The 20,550-nt window shown below is 40.1% G+C and overlaps 1 long non-coding RNA gene across 1 annotated transcript; it reads right to left on the bottom strand.

The window, feature by feature from the left end:
• Positions 1-1,803: 1,803 nt before the first annotated feature.
• Positions 1,804-11,788, bottom strand: LOC116675117 (uncharacterized). Its single transcript, XR_004328298.1, has 3 exons — positions 11,776-11,788; positions 4,643-4,652; positions 1,804-2,138 (listed from the first exon to the last, which is right to left on the bottom strand). It is a non-coding gene; the product is annotated as an uncharacterized LOC116675117 (long non-coding RNA).
• Positions 11,789-20,550: the final 8,762 nt, after the last annotated feature.

Raw genomic sequence — 20,550 nt, 5'->3', positions numbered from 1 at the left:
ATTAAGTACATGTGACATTAAAAGAGGCTTTTAAAATCTGAGCATTGATCAAATCCAAGGTGACAAGCATCATAGCTCAGTAATGGCTTTCAACATGACTTCCAAAAGGTTTTCCTCATAGACTGTGGGTATGTCATGCCGAGCTGCCAGAGATTTTTCTATATCTGCATTTACATGTACAATAAGTGGTCTCAATTAGCTATTCATTGTCGTGTTGTATTACGGTACGTGAGCGATGGCCCAACACGTACACAAATCACGTTCACCCTCATCGCCAGGGTCAAAGCGATGCATCAACAGGAACGTTATATCCCATAGCTAATGTCCTTGAGGGGGAAAACAGTTTTACTCAATAATAGTACACTTAAATAATGCTGAATGTTGTGATTATTCAAAAGAGACGCTCCTCTATTAAAGGTCCCATGGCATAAAAATGTCACTTTTTGAGTTTTTTTTTTAACAGTAATATGAGTTCCCCCAGCCTGCCTATGGTCCCCCAGTGGCTAAAAAAGGGCAACAGGAGTAAACCGAGCCTGCTTTGCCCGCCCAGATAATTTGGCCCACCCATGAGAGAGAGACATCATGGCTTTCAAACGAGCAAAGTGGCATTTGGCCAAGGACACACCCCCAGCCTCCACCTTCTCAAAAGGCACAGACACAGAAATGGCACGTCCTAAGGAAAGATCATTGTGGGACTGGCTCCAGTGGCTGTAATTCCGCACCAAGGCTGAATTTTGGGAAAGAGTCTTCTGATATGGTATTAGTGGATCACTAAGGTCTATATAAAAGCATCCAAAGAGCACCATGTCATGGGACTTTTAAGGGCGGTGTGAAATACATTTTACATAACTGACCTTGGCTTCATATAGAACTGGCATTTGCCTTCATTCAGTCTTTTTCCCACATTCTACACAGTTTTCAGGCATTTGACGTGAATGCAATGCGATATTGGAGAGTAAGGGACTAAGGTGCTGTCGTTTATCACACAGGACATCTGGACAAATGACTTTGTGCCAGACATCCCTTGTCTAAGAGGGTTCTTTGTGTGGTTGCTTTACAAGAGGCATTAGTAACCATTGGCAGGTAGAGATACTGTCAGAATTAAAACAAAGAAGGCAACAGGAGGGAAAAAGTCTGATTTATAAGCCATTACATATCAACAATGTTCTTTCTTTTACCTTTTTCATAGGTATAAAAAAAAAAAATCTTGCTAAGAGTTAGATGAGAGGATAAACACCTCCTAAATTTGAAGCTACAGCCAGCAGCAGCATGTTAGCTTAGGCGTAAATACTGGAATCAGGGAGAAACAGCTAACCTAGCTCTATTAGAACTATAAATGATAAATACTTATGAGCACTTCTTAAGCTTGTTAATTTATTTTTCACATGTTTATGTATATTACATGTTTACTCTAGAAAGTCACAGTCACAGCTTTGTACTTTAGCTACGCTATTGGGCTGGCTGTAGCTTTATAGTTAGCATACTAAATTTACCTCAGCTCAACACATTCTTCTTCTTACTGTTTTGGTCTAATTATTTAGGAATTTACTTTAGCAGGGTACAATGTTTACATGCATGTTGAATGTTTGCTAACCCATGCGTAAGATAAATCAATTTTCTGCGTAACAATGCATGATGTTAGCAAAAATACATGATTATGTAGATAATGTTTTTAAATTTTACTATGGCAGATAATGTTAAAATCAAAGTTCAAGTTATTCTACTGCGTACAATGCTAGAGCTGCAGAGATCTTCAACAGGGAGTCTGGGACCCCTAGGGGGGTTCTCAGCGTCGTTGCCACCAAATTATTGTCAATTTTTGAAAGTCTTTAAAAAAAAAAAAATCGATTACATAATTCCAACATAGACTGGCAAATATAAATTCCCAGTGACGAAAGACTTACTGGCCTATGGGTAAGGTGGTCACTAAGATAGCACCCCACAGATACAGTTCATCCTAGATTCACTGTGCCAGATGTGTAACATTAAAAGATACTTTATAACATCACGCCAACAATTCAGACTTTAATAGTTTATGCAATAAGGGCATGTAAGAATGGCTTTATGTTGCCCTAACAGTTATTGGCCCAGTTTAATATGCAACTTAATTTTATACAATATGTAGTAAGGGGTCCCTGCTAGTACATCTCACTTTCAGGTAAGGGGTCTTTGGCAGAGATGGCAAAAGTACTCACTTTCTGTACTTAAGTAGAAGTACAGATACTTGTGTTAAAAAATACTCCGGTAAAAGTGGAAGTACTGATTAAACTTCTTTACTCAAGTAAAAGTAACAAAGTACAGGCTTGGAAATTTACTTAAAGTATAAAAGTAAAAGTAGCCTTGCGAAAGCTACCTGGAGCACACAAATGTTACTAGAGAGACGCTGAGGAACTTCAGTGGACATGGAGGACACGTCTTTATATGGCAATGACTACATTTTAAATGGATGTCTGCCAATAGGCCTAAAACATCATATATATGATTAGTATGACAGAGACTGGGACTCCAGGTTAATAAAATTCTGACTTATTGGCAAGATATGAATTCAGTTGTGATTCTGTGAGAATTCACAGATCCAGTTTCTATTTTAATCTTTCCCCCTAACATAAAAATGAATCTACATGTAGGTGTGTGCTCAAATATGGCTTCTGGAAATAAATAAAGGATTAAAATATGAATGACTAAACAGACATTAATGAAGAAGTTCCCCAGCACATTGGCCAGGAGTCCTTCTTGATGCCTACTGTCTCAAACATGTCTCTCAGATAAGGCGGAGGATGATGGGAATGTCTTGGTGTTTTCTTCATTTTCAATCATGTCGCCCTCATACTATATGTGCTAACGTTAACACAATCCATACTACTATGTGCTAACGTTAACACCATCAAGCCTCAATGATTTGCTGTGAATTAATGCAGAATGCCGAATCTGTTGAGTTGTCTTAGTCGTGCGTCAAATGCAACGTACAGTAGATATATTCCCATCCATTTAGATTGAATATGGTATTGATGACGTAAACAATAATAAGGATAACTCCAGTGAATTATGTGAAAGTTGAGGACTAGATGAGGATTGGATTAAAGCTGATTCTGGTTTCCAACTTCACCCCAGGTGTGTCTGTTAAAACAGACGGATACAACTTCTGTCTAGCTAAGTTTCCATCCACTTGTCAATTGAATTACATTATCTGAAGTTCGGTCAAAAAAAACAACTCATGCGAATAAAGCTGGTGAAACTGTTGATTAATATCAACGTGCAACCCAGCTAACAGGTGAAGAACACACCAGAACCACTAGCTAACAGGTGAAGACCACACCAGAACCACTAGCTAACAGGTGAAGAACACACCAGAACCACTAGCTAACAGGTGAAGAACACACCAGAACCACTAGCTAACAGGTGAAGAACACACCAGAACCACTAGCTAACAGGTGAAGAACACACCAGAACCACTAGCTAACAGGTGAAGAACACACCAGAACCACTAGCTAACAGGTGAAGAACACACCAGAACCACTAGCTAACAGGTGAAGAACACACCAGAACCACAAGCTAACAGGTGAAGACCACACCAGAACCACAAGCTAACAGGTGAAGACCACACCAGAACCACTAGCTAACAGGTGAAGAACACACCAGAACCACTAGCTAACAGGTGAAGAACACACCAGAACCACTAGCAAACAGGTGAAGAACACACCAGAACCACTAGCTAACAGGTGAAGAACACACCAGAACCACAAGCTAACAGGTGAAGAACACACCAGAACCACTAGCTAACAGGTGAAGAACACACCAGAACCACTAGCTAACTTACTTTAAATGTGAAGAACTATAGACCAACAACAGGCTTAAGTGAACTGACAACATGAGTTATACGACTTACAGTTCTCAAAGACTCTCACACACAATCTCAGCTGGTTATCCTCTGGACAGCTTGTCCCCTTTTCATTTCTCTCACTTTTTTCTCCGTGTAGCGCGCGCACCCGCTCGCGGTGTGTGGCGCGTGTCCGCGCTATTTTCCGACATAACCTCTTGTACAAAACGAAAGTAACGAGCCAATTTTTAAAATGTAAGGAGTAGAAAGTACCGATATTTGTGTTAAAATGTAAGGAGTAGAAGTAAAAAGTTGCCACAAAAATAAATAGTAAAGTAAAGTAAAAATATCAGAAAAATCTACTTGAGTACAGTAACGAAGTACTTGTACTTCGTTACTTCCCATCTCTGGTCTTTGGCTTAAAAAAAATTGAAGATCCCTGCGCTAGAGTAACATTTTCAGTGCAACACAGCTGGGTTTTAAAAGAAAGTATCCTTGTGAATGTGGGAGAGGGTTTGCACTCGTGCATACAAGTGATAGTCACGTGGAATAAATCAGTCCTGGCTTGAGCCTATGGAGGAGTGAACCGCCTCAAGCCTGATCATTAATCACGTGTGTAAGAATGTTTATATGAGCGTGCATTAGTACCTGAATGCAACAGTGTGTCTTTGCATGTGCATGCACTAAGCTGCAGAATGTCCTTTCTTGTTTTTTTTTTTTCTACAATCAGTATAAATGGGTTTAAAAACAGGGAGGTTATTGATGGATTGGACAAAAGGTCAGAATACAAGGGCATGGTGGGACTGCAGTGGAAGGCCGTTTCACCTCTGACTGTCTCTGCTGCTGACATACTAATCAATCACTTTGACTGAATAATACAAAAAAAGCATGCGTGATGAATTTGATCTCCCATATAAATGAAAGTTGACAGTTTATTATATTTCATTCTAAGCTTATTTCATTTTAAGAAGCAGATTATAGGCTCGTGAAAATAAATAAAAATGGTGTCCATTAGGATCAGTGTATGTAAGAAGTTAGCCTAATATTGGCTCTTCCTTGGAATTGGTTGTCAGGAATATGTTTCCATGTACAAGTAGAACGGCAACATTTTCCTGTTTCTATGGTGGTATGGTCCCGGCATATTTATGGATTCACATGCTTGTCTTGGGTTTGAAGGTCCTAGTGGAGGTGTTTCTTGTGGAATTGAGAATGTTACCATTCTAACTCAATTTGTATTGGCAACCAGCCTAAGAGTTGGCCAACTGACCACAATTAGTGGCATGTCCAGAACGTCCTGCTCTGATTGGTGGCTGGCAGATAAAACATTTTTCATGTGTTGTATGAAAGCCTAATGAGAGACAAAGAGGACAACAAATGAAGCAGATTGTATTCTAGAGGGTAAAAAATGAGAAGAAATAACCTCTAACTGTGAAATCAACCATCTTTTGATACCCAGAATTTGGGAACGAGATGCCCCACCTGCAGACACCATCTACCCACCAAATGTGGAGTCTGTCACACTGGCTTCGCAAATCATTGAACTTCACCGGCGAGCTGAGTGAGTTGGACTCTCAGCACAGTTTTCCTGGCTAACTGCCGTGGTGTGTGAGTGTTGTTACAGCTACAGCTGCTGCGGGCTTATGCCGCCACATCCCTCTCCATTGAGACTGGCCTCCTCTTTTCTTCATACGACCAATGGCAATGGCTGGCAGCGGGACTAAGCACTCAGTAGATGTGGAGGAAGACACAAACAGGCTGCAAATCCCCAACTCCCACCAGGAAAGTCACTCTAAGATTAATGAGTGTTGAGATGTCTGCTGGCTACATGCAGCAACCTGAACCGATGGACGAGAGGCAACTTCAAGGGGTGCAGGTGGGTTTTGCTGAAGTTTTTGGATGGAGTTTTCTTCAACCTGCGTCCACAAAAAAACAGTCCTTTGAAAATCATTGAAGAAAGGGCTCTGTATTCATTTGGTTTATATAAATCATGATAACCTATGTATGTTCTGTCCTACGACACGGTATTTCAGCAGAAACCTAAGACAGAGCAGCTATGTTATAGATATAATGAGCAAACGTAGAATGCTGGAATACAATGCTACCGCAGGTCAGGGTTGCGGATTTATTTCTTTTCCCATCACAATCTTGTAGATAGGCATTTCTTATTCTTTTGTTTTTAATTCCAAGGCTTCTCATGAAAACCGACTTATTAGGCATCCAGACAAAAGAAACACATTTCACCCTCAAAGACAAGTCTGTGGCAGGAAATGAAATAAATAAGGAAGGAGTGGCAGGAGTGAGTGGCTCGGTTGACATTTACTGTGATTAGCGTTTGTAGTGGTGAATGCATTTCTGTCATTCTCTCACTCACCATCTTTTTTTCCCGTCCTCCTCCGTGATCCCTCACGTTTGACTTTCCCTTCTGCATGCAGATGTGCGTGACCTTTAGCTTTCCTGTATGAAATATAATAACAGAAAAAAAAAAACGAGAAATGAATTCACCGAAGTACACAGGCGCAGTACAAAATATCATAACTGGAGATGCCAAATGCCATCATTTCTAAAACAAAAATAAATAAAAAGGTGGTCTCTCAGACTTTCAACATATCTGGGGCTGTGAGCTCAGCTGGGTGAGTTACAAAATGTAAAAGATCTACATTATTCATGTGTGTTTCTGCAAATGCATTCTCACTCCCATGGCATCAAAAAAACTTGGGCAGGCATCTTTGGCATTTGTTATCTAAACAAAAAGTCTCCTTTAGCATGTAGCCTTGTGTCGTCATATTTCATCTTTCATACTATTTGCTATGCCCGGTGTGTTCCATGTAGACGCTAAAGGGTGATTTTTGTGTCTGTATGGAACGCTGAGAGACGCTAACCTGAGTTGGGAGAGAAAACCGGTTGGTTTCTGCATATGTACACGAGTGTGCCCACTCCCACAACTGCTTGCGTCGTGTCTGCAAATTTGCAACACACTGCAACCATTTTCCGTCTCCTCCAGACACATTCAGAGTTCCCCCTCCATCAAGGGCATGATGGTGGGATCCATCGGCTGATAATGTTGGTGTGATCCACAGGTCGGCCGGCCCAGCGTCAGAGCAGAACAGCCTCTCTCATGGCCCATTACAGTCTCCTTAATGACCACACTGATGACCCAAACTCTGTGGCAGCCTGTCCTCACTCTGCCGGTTTAAAAAATAAAAAAATAAAATCTCACTCCCCTCGCCAAAGTTCACTACAAAATGGTGGAATTGTTTTTTTGCTGTCTTTGTGATGTTGGCCCAACTTTTTAATGTCCAATCAGAAGATTAAACCGTTGCAGCAAATAGTCTCTTTATTGTAACTCTGTCCTTATGAAAACACTCAAATAAATAAATATTGTAAATACAGTTTATATGATACGTTTGAGTTTTTTTAAGAATTACTTACTTATTGTCACTTCTTAAGTAAAGAGTACACTTTGAGTATTGGCTAAACATTGATAAAGTGTTGATTCAGGTGTACGGAAGTCCCTAATGGACACATTGTACTTGGTATCATCCCTGGTTATGTTAAATTAGTAAAATAAAGCATAATCATCTTATAAAGATATTTTTGGGCCATTGTCAGCCTTTATTTTTGACAGGACAGCTGAAGATGAGAAACTACATGCAGCAAAGGGCCACAGGTCAGAGTCAAACCTGGGTCCGCTGTGTTGAGGACTAAGCCTCTATACATGGACGGCCGCTCTACCAACTGAGCTATCTGGCCACCCAAGCATATTTATTCATATTTAATAGAATAGGCCTACTCTGTATGATAGACTATGCAGTATGATGCCATCCAGCTTACTGTCATCTCAAAACAGCTTCTCAAATACATTCCTACTGACAATGCAAATACGGAAAACCTTCATTCACGTAATGGGAAAAAATAAAGCACAATCCCTATTAAAATGTTAATCAAAACTTGAATAAAAATAGATGCTTTGATTAAAATAAATCAGGAATAATATGGGCTTAAAGTTGGCAAAACACTGTATATTAATTTGGATGTATTTGTGTGGTTTTTCTGTTACTGCCATGTATGAAATAAATATCACTGTTCCAACAATTAAACATATCCCTACAGAAATGAAGAAATGATTACACTGTTACAAGTAATGAACCAAACATGAGCTACATTTGGGGAAAATTTCATGTAAAATGAGAGAGCATTGACTTAATGAAAACTTACTTAGCCCTCCCTCGTGGGTGTTTTTGACTGTCTTCAAGCCGAAAAACAACCCCATAGGTCTTTGTACAAGTAGCATTACGACCCATGTTTACGTTTTTTCGTTGGGCCTTGGTAATTAGTGATCTGCATGTTAAAGTCTGATTTGTTGTTGATCCAGGCATCCACACAATTCTGTCACCTCACTCCCATCATAATTCCTACGGCAACTCATGGCTTTGTCACCTGAACGTTAACAAACGCCATTTAAAGGCACTTGCATCTGGACTGTTGCGGATGTTTCTCTTGGGATGGCAGTCTCCTCAATCCAAGGCAGAAAAAAAAAATTCACACAAATGCGCCTGATGGATGCTTCTATTTCATGTTATTATTGTATGTGCTTTTCTAGTCTTGGCATACAAACTCACAGAGACAGATGGACATGGAGAACAATATTCTCTGAGCACAATCCTCATGTCTGTGGATGCAATTGCATTTTGTGTCATGGACAGTATGATATCCAGTAATTACATCCAGCCTTTGGAACAGAGTGAGCCACAAAGGATGTTAACATGTTTCTTCACACACATATCCCCCATGGAATTCTGCCTTGTGTCGCATTTGAAACAGAAAGTGTTAATTTGCAGTCAGGGGTCATAAAACAAGTGAAGCACGGTCTCCAGAGTATTAGAATGACATCTTTTTTGCTACAATAATTAATTTGCTTAATTAGAACGATCTTAACAAACATTGTATGTGTACTTTACATGAATATGTCTTTTTTGTAGTAGTATGTGAACTCTAGCTTTAATTTATTTTGCTGGTCTTGAAAGACTTTCCTCATCTAACTGAGAATGTTTTGGAGCATGCAAAAGTAGAGGAATCCTCAGATATGGATTAGATTTTTTTTTTCTCTTTCTTGGCCGCTTCCAATTTTCCTCACACTCAATCTCTGTCCCTCCCCCTCTCATTCCTGGCTGTTATGACATGTGGACATGTTGTACAGTGACTGGAAATGACGGATGATCTCTCTGAATGAGTTATACAATCAGAGCCATGGGGCAATGAAGTGGGGGAGAGAGAGAGAGAGAGAGGGAGGAATAGATCAGTGGGAGATACAGGACCGAATCTGGGCATCTTAATTTAGTGGGCCATAATTAAAAATCTGTTTGCCAGTTTTTCATCTCCCTGCTCCGCAGTCCCGCCTCCCCTTGACAATTAAAGATTTAATCACCATCTGCAAAATGGGGCTGGGAAAGTATGTCTGACCCAAAACTCAAATGAAAGATAATGCTGTTGAGGGACAACATTCTGAGAACTTGGACACTTGCTGTCCATTCTTATCCAACTTTGAATGTGTTTACTGACATGATTATTCATATAATGAGACACTGGAAGCAGACACTTTTTGTGCTTTGACAGTATTTGCTTTTTTTTTGTATTTACTTGCCAGAACATAAGTACCAGATCTGAGCTTTTAGTTATCTTTGTTGGAAAGTGGAAAAATTTGAAAATTACACCTAAACCTGGCAACATTAACATATGCAGTAAAAAATGAAAAGGATGGCTCTCGACTGCGAGGGAAGTTGTCATCATTCTAAATTTAAATTCTGCAGTAGCACATTTTGTCTGTCCAACAGACCAATCTGTACACAAACAAGTAGAATATCAAATCTGCTTCTGTAGTGTGCGCTGGGAACACTGTGTTCCACATCTAGCTCCAAGATTTTATTTTTCATCTTTCTGAGTGCAGCAAGACACAGCAAACCTTGAAACATAATATCACACAAATGCAGAGTTTTCCACTCTAAATTGTTCAACTCCCTGTGTATTCATGAGGACGACTGTGTTTTCTTCGGATCGTGGCCTTACCTTGGGAAAAAAAGAGAGCTTTTTGTTTGTAGATAGCAGAGAAAAAGGCAGTTCTGTTGGTCAGACTCTTACAATCTCATGTACTTGTTTTCAATATGATCAACGTCCTTGAGTGTGCATTTTCTTAGTGTTATTGTTAATTTCTGAGATTTTTCACCAGTTACTGTCAAGGGGAAATTATTCTTTTGGATGACACACTCAAGAACACAGAGGAAATAATTTTAGTTGGCACCTACAGTGTATCCTTAAAAACTAATGTAATGATCTCTAGGCATTTATTTCTATTGTGTGACTGCTTAGAAACCCTTAAAATGGAAATCTACTGTAAGGTATTGCAAAGTGAAAAGCTTTTCAGACAAAGTAGCTAGCCGTGTGTTTAGTAAGAACAAAACAGGGAATTTGGTACTTATATGTTTTGGTCTGCAGGACTCTACCAGGAGAACTTTCTTGTTTTAGCAAAATCCAGTCTAAAGTCTACCCTGCTTAAATTGATACCTTTATCCACTTTTATAAATCCTCTTTTATAAAGGATTTGTTCAGAAACATTTTTTTATTTCTAAAGACAGTCTTTGGATTTGCTGTTGATCTGGGTTTTAGTTCTTTAAACCTTGTTATACTCATGTTTACTCTGCTTTTTGTTGCTTGTATGTGTTGGTGTTTCAGCAGTGGACTGTTTTTTCGCCACTGTGTGGCTCAGTCGGTCGGTCAGTCGATCAGTTGGTCGGTCGATCAGTTGGTCAGTCGATCAGTTGGTGGGTTGGTCGGTTGGTTGTATGGTCCAAGACTTTGCTGGGCTGTAATGAGATGCGATATGAAACAGAAAGCTGTGAGAAGGCAGAATAGCAACACACCCCTTCCAACTCCCAGAGCTATCCTTCCTGTCCAAGATCACAAGATCACATCGCAAGTTGTGTTTTACGCTCCTCTTTTTTTTCTGCTTGTGGAGAACTACGTGAACACATTAAACTATAGAGATGAGGACCGGCGAGTTAAATCAGCCGTCTGAGAGTATACCAGGCCGACACACAGCTCACAACCTATAGGTGGAGGCGCTGGAGACATACATGCTGCGGGCCGCTGTGGACTAGTGTCAGTCCCGTGAGAGTTTTCAGTAAAGTGGCTGCATGTGTTGACAATGCACAAAACATCAACGCCGGTACAAGCCCACAGCTGTCCTGACATGGAGTAAAGTGCATCAGAGCCTCCAGTACAGGTGAACTGAGACTCCGTTACATGGGCTTTCTTTTGGAAGACTAGCTGCCAAAAATTGCACCTTTCTAGTTAATTAATTAGCCTGAGCTTGCTATCAGTAAAGAGAAGGTAGTGGCTTGTGTCTGGTGTGTGCACCAGTGTTTATGCGTTTGTGTGGCAGGTAAGGTGACCAGATTTCACAGACAAAATTCGGGAACATTTTCAGCTCAGAAGCGTATATACCTCCAAATCACGTCATGTTTTTATTTTTGTAAAACTTCAAATGGGGACACTAGACCTTGAGCTGTTCGCATAGGGGCTGAGCCTCCCCAAAGGTCTGATCCTAGAATCACCCCTGCTGCTACTTCATCCTCCACTCCACTACACCTCAGAGGGGGATGTTGTAATGTTTACTGAACTACATTTATCTGACAGCTTTTTCTTTATTGTTTTCGGCTTGTTTCTGCAACAGCTCATTGAGTATCGGATACAATAAAAACTCTTGAGGAAAGATTTTCCTTTGACATTGATCCAGTATTAAACGAGATCGCTGCAGTAGAGAAACAAGCTACAATGGAAGTTAGTAGGATAATAGTCCAACTTGTATTTATGTTCATAAAAGTGCCTTTTTTGCTACTGACAGACTCAGATTAATATTCTAAGTGTCTGACAACATTATGGAAAGGATTTCTAAGGAGGTCGACCTTTCTGTTAAAGATTAAGATCCTTTTTCAAAACATAAAAGTCCACGAAATTGCGTTCGCTAAACCCACCAGACTCCATGTAAATAATCCGTCATTTTAGCATCGTAAAATACGGCATTCTAAAACATCTCTGAGCAGCGCTGGCTCTGGCTGTCTTGAGCCTGTGTGTGTATGGTGTGCGATTAACGGCTACGTTTGGTCAGTGTTTTCTTTCTTTCATTCCAATTTCGGGTCTGTCAGTCACAGTGAAAACCGGGGACATTTCCGGTGACAGATCCAGCCGGGGAAGGGTCACCAAAACCGGGGATGTCTGGTCACCCTAGTGTCAGGCCGTTCCCACACTTGGCAAGTGTTAATTTCGGACCCTGCACAGTACTGTGAAACAGTAGCCATTTAAATGACTGTGTAAATGTAAGAGAACTTGGTGGAAGATACGCCCCCCTCCCCTGAATCCTGGGTTTGGTACACAGCCCTACTTTGCATGGATTGTCATGAAATGTTGTACAGACATTTACAGTCCCCAGAGGATAAAGCTTACTGACAGTGCACTAGTCTGGATCAACAACGGGTCATTTACCAGATAGTTCCGGCACCGCCGGAAGTTCCACCGAATATCCCTCACCTTCTGCTTTCTTTGTGTTGCCGTTCCAAACTCCGATCGCTTCGGTGAACAACAACAAACCTCCTAGCTAGCAAGTGTAGTGGGTGTGTACTCTCCTCATGCGTTGTGTTGTGTTTACAGACGTGACAGTCTCTCTTCGTTGTCTATCAGAGCCGTTTATTCTGGGAAATAGCAGAACAGTGTTTCACAATCACATCCGTCACCATAAAGAGCTCCAGTTAGCAGGAAATAGGCTTCTGCAGACTGCTGAAGGTGTGTAAGAATGTACCCTAAAGTCTGTGGAATAGTATCAATAGATGGCGCTCATGCTACAGAAAAAAGCCTGTGTCATGGAAACTACTAGCCAAATGAGTGGCAGGTGGAATTATGAACTCTGCTGCATGCTGAAAATGTTAAGTTTTAAAGAAAATTTGGATCATGCAACAAGGCAGCCTTGCTTGGTTCTTTCAGGGAATGATTTTGAAGATTTACAAAAAATATGTTTAAGGCATTTGCTATCTAACTGGGTCGTTTTGGGATCTCTTGGTGGGGATTTGCTATGGACGAAAAACACAGAGATACACTGATACAAAGTACAAATTACGCTTAACCATGTCTCCAGAAAATGATACATGTTACTGTATTGTGGGAACTTCCTTTAAAGCTGCAGTAGGGAGTTCTGAGAAAACGTGGACTTAGCCTAAAAATTTGAACAAGCACACCTTACAGGTCCCTCCCCCTTGCTCTCTGCTGCGCCACAGCTCCTCCCCCACAGCGGGGCCTGCCGTGAACGCGCAGGCTAGTAAGCAGGGCCACCGATGCTTTCCACATCCTCATGGACAATACAGGGGATTTAATCTGAGGAGGGTATAGCTTATGTAAACAATTTGCTTATATAAATTATTTATATTTTGTAAATTTTTTTCAATAAAAGGGTTTAAAATGATTTTTCATGTAATCGCTCATTTGTGAGAACAAAAGTAGCACCTTACACAGTACATTACTGAATTACCTTTTGGATCAATTTAAAACCGTAAACTTTCAGTAGGGATGAATGACTGAGGAAGCTCAATGAGCCAAGGAATAATAACATCTTAGAAATATGTCTTAGGTTTTATTAGAATATGGGTAAAATAAATCAGCTTTTTTTGCAAAGTACTCCTGCACAAGGAAATACTGAACATTTTGAGTTGGACTGAAAGACGATTCCTTCACGTGCCTGTGTCCGGGGCCATGTCTGACCTGTTGAAGGAGCACAAAGAATTTGTGTCAGACATTTGATTTACAAATTACACCCTGAGGGGAAAGAAAACATGTTTAAAAATAATCAAAAGTAGAAGTCTGCCTTGCCAAACGTCGACAGGGACAGCGCACAATTAAAGTAGTTTAACCATAGCTACATTATTGTGATCGACAAAAACACCTTTTGGCTTGCTAACTGTAGGCATCGAAATAATATTACTTATACTGAGGGTGGAGGAGTTAGCAGGTAAAGTTAATCTTCACCTGCTACAACATTTCTGCCGTGCCACAAGCTACGGAGTAAACTGAGATTTGCGCTATCACCAGTGTACTGAAAGTGTACTGTAACCATCGATATCTTAGTTGTGTAGTTCTTAAAAAATGAAACAAATCCAGCAGGGATACTTACATGTCAAGCAGAAATGTGGCTAACGCTAGCTCAGAATCCGTGTTGAATCCTTCCAGTAGGCGTAGCTCCCTCCACCTCTGAAAAGCCGCTTCGATGTTGACCCTCGTTTTATTTCGGGCTCGGTTTAATTCTTTCTTTTTAGCTCGCTTTTCGTCATCGGTCTTCTTCTGTTAGCCCGTCTTGTTTTCCGAGCAGGTGTCACTCGAGAAATTGGCAGTTTTCCTGAAAAGTGTTTCTCCGCGATTAGCACAGCTGCAGTGCACTAGCAATCTTGAGCTCGAACGGCGGTACGCGCTGTGCGGGGGAGGGGTATGAGCAGCGCGTACACGAGAGTGATTGACACTGCTAAGACAGTCCTCCTCGCTCTGATTGGCTGTTTCTGACCGGGAGCGGTGTATTTCTGCAAGTGGCAGCAGGAGCACAGGGAGGAGCAGCAGGAGCTTGATTTTTTCACAGATTATCTGTCTCATGTTCTGCTGTCAGGACATAGTGACAGTTTTAACAAATATGTAAAAAATACATTTTTACAAAAGTTACCTACTGAAGCTTTAACTCTTGTAAGGTATTCGGGTCAAATTGACCCATTTCAAATTTTTACAAGAAGAAAAATGGTACAAGTATACTTTTTGTTTTTTACCTGAAAATCAATGGCCTTACCTCATTTTCTGTGATAAACATGCATTCCTGACTCAATTCAAAAAATTATTCTGGATATGAACACTTATGTTTTTTCCATAGTGGATTTTTAACAGGAATTATAACCTAATGACAAAAAACGTATAACCATCACCATTTTTAATTGTTCAAGTAGAGACTGCATTCCCTAAACAAATATGTTATTTCCATTTTTGAAATTGAGATAAAGACAATATTTGTTAATAGATTATGAAGTAAAATTTTTATTTCAGAATTGTTTTTAAAACTCAGCAATAATCTCTCCCCATTTTAAAGGGGGTTCTGAATCTGACCCTAACTGTTATCGACCAATTTCTATCCTACCATGTCTTGCCAAAGTTCTGGAGAAGCTCGTACAAAAACAGTTAAATGATTTCCTGAATAAAAAGCATATAATATTTGACATGCAATCTGGTTTTCGGACGGGGCATGGGTGCATAACAGCCACCACAAAGGTCCTTGATGACGAATGTAATTACAGCATTAGACAGCAAACAGGTCTGTATTGCCACCTTTATAGACCTTGCCAAGGCCTTTGACTCTGTTGACCATAGTATCCTCTTACATAAGCTTTCCAGTATTGGCCTGTCCTCCTCTAGCTGTGATTGGTTTGCCAATTATCTCACCAACCGTGTCCAACAATTGAAGGTTGAAAATATTGTGTCAGACCCACTTATTATCTCTAAAGGTGTGCCTCAAGGCTCCATCTTGGGCCCAACCCTTTTTTCTATCTACATCAATGATATAGCCAGAGCTGTTGGAACCTCTCGGATTCATCTTTATGCAGATGATACCATTTTGTACTCAGTTGGTTCCTCTCTCAATTCTGCGGCTTCCAGTCTTAAACTCAGCTTCACCAATATAGAACAGTTCTTTGACAAACTCCAACTCTGTATTAATACCAGTAAGACAAAATGTATCCTTTTTAGCCGAAAACCGATTATCGAGACTCCACCTACAATCACCTGCATGAACGGTATGGCTCTGGAGTACGTCAATAAATATAAATATCTAGGTATTTGGTTGGATTCATCCCTGTCATTCAAAACACACATCAATAACCTTCAAGCAAAAGTCAAAGCTAGACTAGCCTTTCTTTTCCGTAATAAAGCTTCCTTACTCATGCTACCAAATGCACCCTTGTTAAGATGACAGTACTGCCAATTTGGGACTATGGTGATATTATCTACAAAATGGCACCAAACACAGCCCTAAAAAAAACTTGACACAATCTACCATTCAGCCATTCGTTTGCTACTAATGCACCCTTTCACACTCATCATTGTGACCTGTACAATCTGGTGGGATGGCCCTCCCTTTATACCCGGCGGCTACATCATGGTTTCTTTATATACAAGACGATCCTGAGCAAGGACCCTCCCTATTTGTTATCTCTTCTTCATGGCGTTCATAACACCTATCATACAAGATCGAGTAATTTGATTAAATTTAGTACCCCTCCTACTTCTATACCTTTGGACGTAATGCCTTCCGCTTTGCAGCAGTACATGACTGGAATACACTACAAAATAACCTGAAACTTACATCTCTGATCCCAATCTCCACCTTTAAGCAAAACCTCCAAATTACATTGCTGACTCTTGTTCCTGCTGACAATCATGAATCATATTATACACACATATTTAAGCTCTTATTCTTTATCTTTTCGTGACTGTCTTTTTTAATTCAGTTGCTTGTTCTATGTGTCATGCGTTTGACTATGTAAAGTTGTACAGTATGTTCCTATTATTTCTGTAGCCTCTTGGCCAGGTCATGTTGTGAATGAGAATTGGTTCTCAAACAGTTTACCTGGATAAATAAAGGTTAAATAAAAATAAAAAATAAAAACCCAAATAAGTCACGGGTCAGTTTGACCCGAGGGATACGAGAGGGTCCCGGAAGTGAAAACAATATAAGGGTTAATACATGTATTGTATAAGGTCCTATTATTATTGTTAGGTGTCATATTATAGGCGTTTTACAGGTGTCAGTATTTTCTGAATCTATTTTCAAATTTTCTATTTTCCAATCAGACGGTGTAAAATGAAAAAATCGAGCGAACCAACTGGGAGTGTTTGACTGCCAGAATCAAAAGGTGCTCCACATCTGCTGCGATGTAAAATATCTTTTGATCACTACAAAAAACAAGGTCATGCTGATTATGCGCCAGTTTACTGGCAGGAGGGTATCTGCACATTGGCAAAGAGGTTCTTTGGAATGTTTGAATCCACTGGATTGCTCCTCTTCACAAAAACACACAATAATTAAGACCCAGATTTGGCTTGGTGTGGCATTTTGATAAAATAGGCAACATTCTTTATTAGGATAGGGTGAACCAAGAAAAGCATGTGAGGAAACAACATAAGGTGCTTGTGTATTTTTTAAAAAAAGTGCAGAAATCGATACATTCAATATTGCTCAGACTTCCTATTTTGTGCTTTAAGTCTGGAACACAACTAAAACCCCCTGTAAAGATGACTTTATCTCAGACTTACCACAGTCTGTAATTAAGACACAAAGTAGAACTGTCCGGAGTTATCTATGGGGAGAAGGTATGCAGGGAAACTTTGAGACGGTGACATATCATGAATACCCAACTCTTTCTGGCCAACTCTTATCGGGTTCGAGACCTGTTTTAAAAGGGAGCTTTGGTTTCGTGTGTCAGGCCAGTACTTAATGGAATTGATGGCTCTGTATCAACTGGCCCACAGAGGCGGATGGATATTGGAGTTGGTTCGACTTAAAGGAACTGTGCCAAAAAAAAAAAAAAAAAGACAGAAAGTCTCCTCCACACTGATTAAGGTGGCTAATATCACTTTTGCAGTTAAGTAGCTATATGCTGCGGCTGGTATGACTGTAGGGTGATCATTTCACTGGAAATGATCTGCCTACTGTTGTGTTTCTAACATGTTAGATGTTGGAAGACAGACTTTAACAGCATGTTCATAAATGATCTACCTTTTAATTAACAGCCATAGCCGAGAGCACCGGGGAAAAGATAAAAAAGAGAAACGAGATGATGAAAATGAAGACCGATGTGGCCATAGAGGCAGGGATAGAAAATAAAAAGAGAGAGAGAGGGAAGGTGTAGAAGTTCAAAGGTAGGTTGTCAGCAACGGTGACCGGCTGACTCCTCTCGCAGCGAGCTAACAAGACAGAATCGCTTGTAACCCAGTGCCCACAGGGGGGGGGGGGGGGGATTTGGTAAGAAATGGCAAATTATATCCTCAATCCAGCTACAGACAGAAGTCTTTCTGATGCCTTGCATAAAACTCTTCATAAATGTTTGATTTTGTTTGCTGGGCAACACAGTAAGAAAAACAAGTCTCATTATATACTGAGTTAGCCTGGCCTGTGCCGAGAGCCTCCGGACAGGCTTCCAGTAGCACCCGTGTTGACAGAAGAATGAGAGGCAGTCAGAAGAGACTATGAAGAATGATGGGAAAGAGGTTTTGCTTGAGGAAAATGCTTTTTCTAAAAGTGCTGAAGACAATATGAGTCTGGAATAAAGTAATACTTACATTACATTCATGGAAGCAACTTGTGAATCTGTAGAGGTTTAGTTTTATGCCCTAAAAGAATACCTAGTAGTCTGGTGTTAGGTATTATAGTCTATTTCTTTCTTAATTTTAATTAGACTTTGTTCTCTCCTCCATGTAAGCCCCATCCACATGGGGATTTTTGAATGAATTTCTGCCAGCTGACTAAGAAGATTTGTGACAATGATGTGTCACCAACCTTGCAGGGTTTGATAGCAAAGAACCCCAAAGATTCAAACCAGAGAGGGCACCAAACTAGGGTATGGAATGACTTACAACAATCAATGATGTACTGTGCAGTTGTGGGATTTTGCAAGGCAAAAATACATAATACATACAACCAAGAGATGGATTAATTATGATTATATTCACCCTGTTTTCTCTCTTTTCATTTGACTTTCATGTATCATCCATGCCACTCAACCACAATCCAGCAACATCCACTTGATTTATTTTTGTCTAAAATTACTTTAATACACCCGCCTTTGGTTGCTTGGCGCTGGGAGTATAGAGTTCAATATAGTACAACGTTTTCTGTGATTTTCCAACAAAAACCCACTAAGCTGTAAAAAGCACTTGCAACCACTGCAGAGCCCCAGTGGTTCAGCCCCAGCACGATGCTTCTGGCAGGGTGATGCGCGTCTACAAACATGGACAAAATGCTAATAAATCAATAAATAAAATGAGTAAGAAAGCTAGACATAGACATCTTCACATTATAAATATGAAGGCTAGTTGGTACAATAATTACGACTTATAAGTAATCATTAAAGTCTCTTTCTTATCTAATGACCTCATATTAATCCCTTGCACTAAATAAAAGAAACACTTGTTGTACAGCAACAGAATACAACGCTTTGAGTTATTTTACTTGTCATTACAACAGCCAGTATGATTGCTACACTGTGTATTATGTCATGGTTAGATTGCAGTGTTCATTGGAAAGCTTGGGAATAAACCCCGTGAAGTGCTGTATGTAATGATCACAACGGAATTTGTAATCAGAAAACTCATTTTTGTAGCATTAATTCAAACTGAGGTCTCTCATACGATTTACTGACTTTTTTCTGAAGCTGAGTCAAATCAGTCGAAAAATGAAAATGGGAATCCTGAAATGACAGAAATGAAATTTAAGCTGTCTTCTATTTCACATTAACAGCCGTTGCACGTTGAGCAGCAAAAGACATTTTAAAAAAGGAGCTTTATTCACCAAGAAAGAAGATATGAGTTTCATTTGATGAACCCCACTCCAAACAAAATAACAAAGAAAAATCGTCTGTATAGTGTCTGTGCGATTGGCCCATCCTCTGCTGTGATGGGGTTTAGGGGGTTGTGTGTGTTTCTGCTCTAAACAAAAGATGTTAATGATCACCATTTTCTTGCACTGACCTAAAACCAGACTGTGTGTCGGCAGAAGCTCTCCTCTCTCCATTGTCAGTGTCTGCATTCCATGTCCATTGTCTCCCTCCTCACAGAGCCCCTCTGATACCACTGTAGGACCTAAATAAATGAGAAACTACTAAATGAGAACTTGGAAAAGTTCAACAACAGTTAAAAGTCCCACATGCTAAAATTAAGGAATGTTGGATGCATGGATACACTTATAGAAATCAAAATGTATTATACTGTATATATGCTATATATTTGGATTTTTTCACTACATGTGAAGGAAAGTCACAGGTAGCAAACTGACTCAGTAAAATTATAATGTTACCACAGCTGCACAGGCAAAAACATGTCTGGTACTGTTATATAACACAAATGCAAACAAAAAAAATGCACCTATAAAAGCTGCTAACATTAGCTGCATTTCACATACTGCTGTGCACTTGGTAAAGTAGGGCTATCTCAGTGATGTCACACACATTATTAAATCATGACCACAGTTTTGTTCCTATGCATGACACACATCACTTTTTTTTAAACCATTAAATTGTATAATATTAAGGAAAAATAAGTTTTGCAGCAGTGAAGGAAACAAATAGATGTTATAGTGATAGATCCCTCTGTACATCCCAAACAAGTGGGCAGCATAACAATTAAACACGAGCACTTAAGCAAGTTGAGCAAGCAAGGACTTTCACAGCAAGCCATTAAGCTGAACATCGCTAATAAGTAGTCTGGCTCACACTAGTCTCGCTTTGCCACCACCCACACGCTGCGGTGCGGAGGATGGTCAGGCTTCCACACGGCATTCTGGGATGGGAGAAAAACATGCTGGTTATTGGCATTTCTTTAAACCATTCACAATCGTCATAGGCGGTGCCAAGGTCCGCAAGGAGCCTCTGTAAAATTCATCAGGAGAGACA

The sequence above is a fragment of the Etheostoma spectabile genome, unplaced genomic scaffold (genome assembly GCF_008692095.1).
Source record: "Etheostoma spectabile isolate EspeVRDwgs_2016 unplaced genomic scaffold, UIUC_Espe_1.0 scaffold00001511, whole genome shotgun sequence".
In the NCBI taxonomy this organism is placed as follows: Eukaryota; Metazoa; Chordata; class Actinopteri; order Perciformes; family Percidae; genus Etheostoma; species Etheostoma spectabile.
The sequence above is the reverse complement of the archived record's forward strand: the minus strand, read 5'-3'. Positions and strand labels throughout refer to the sequence as shown.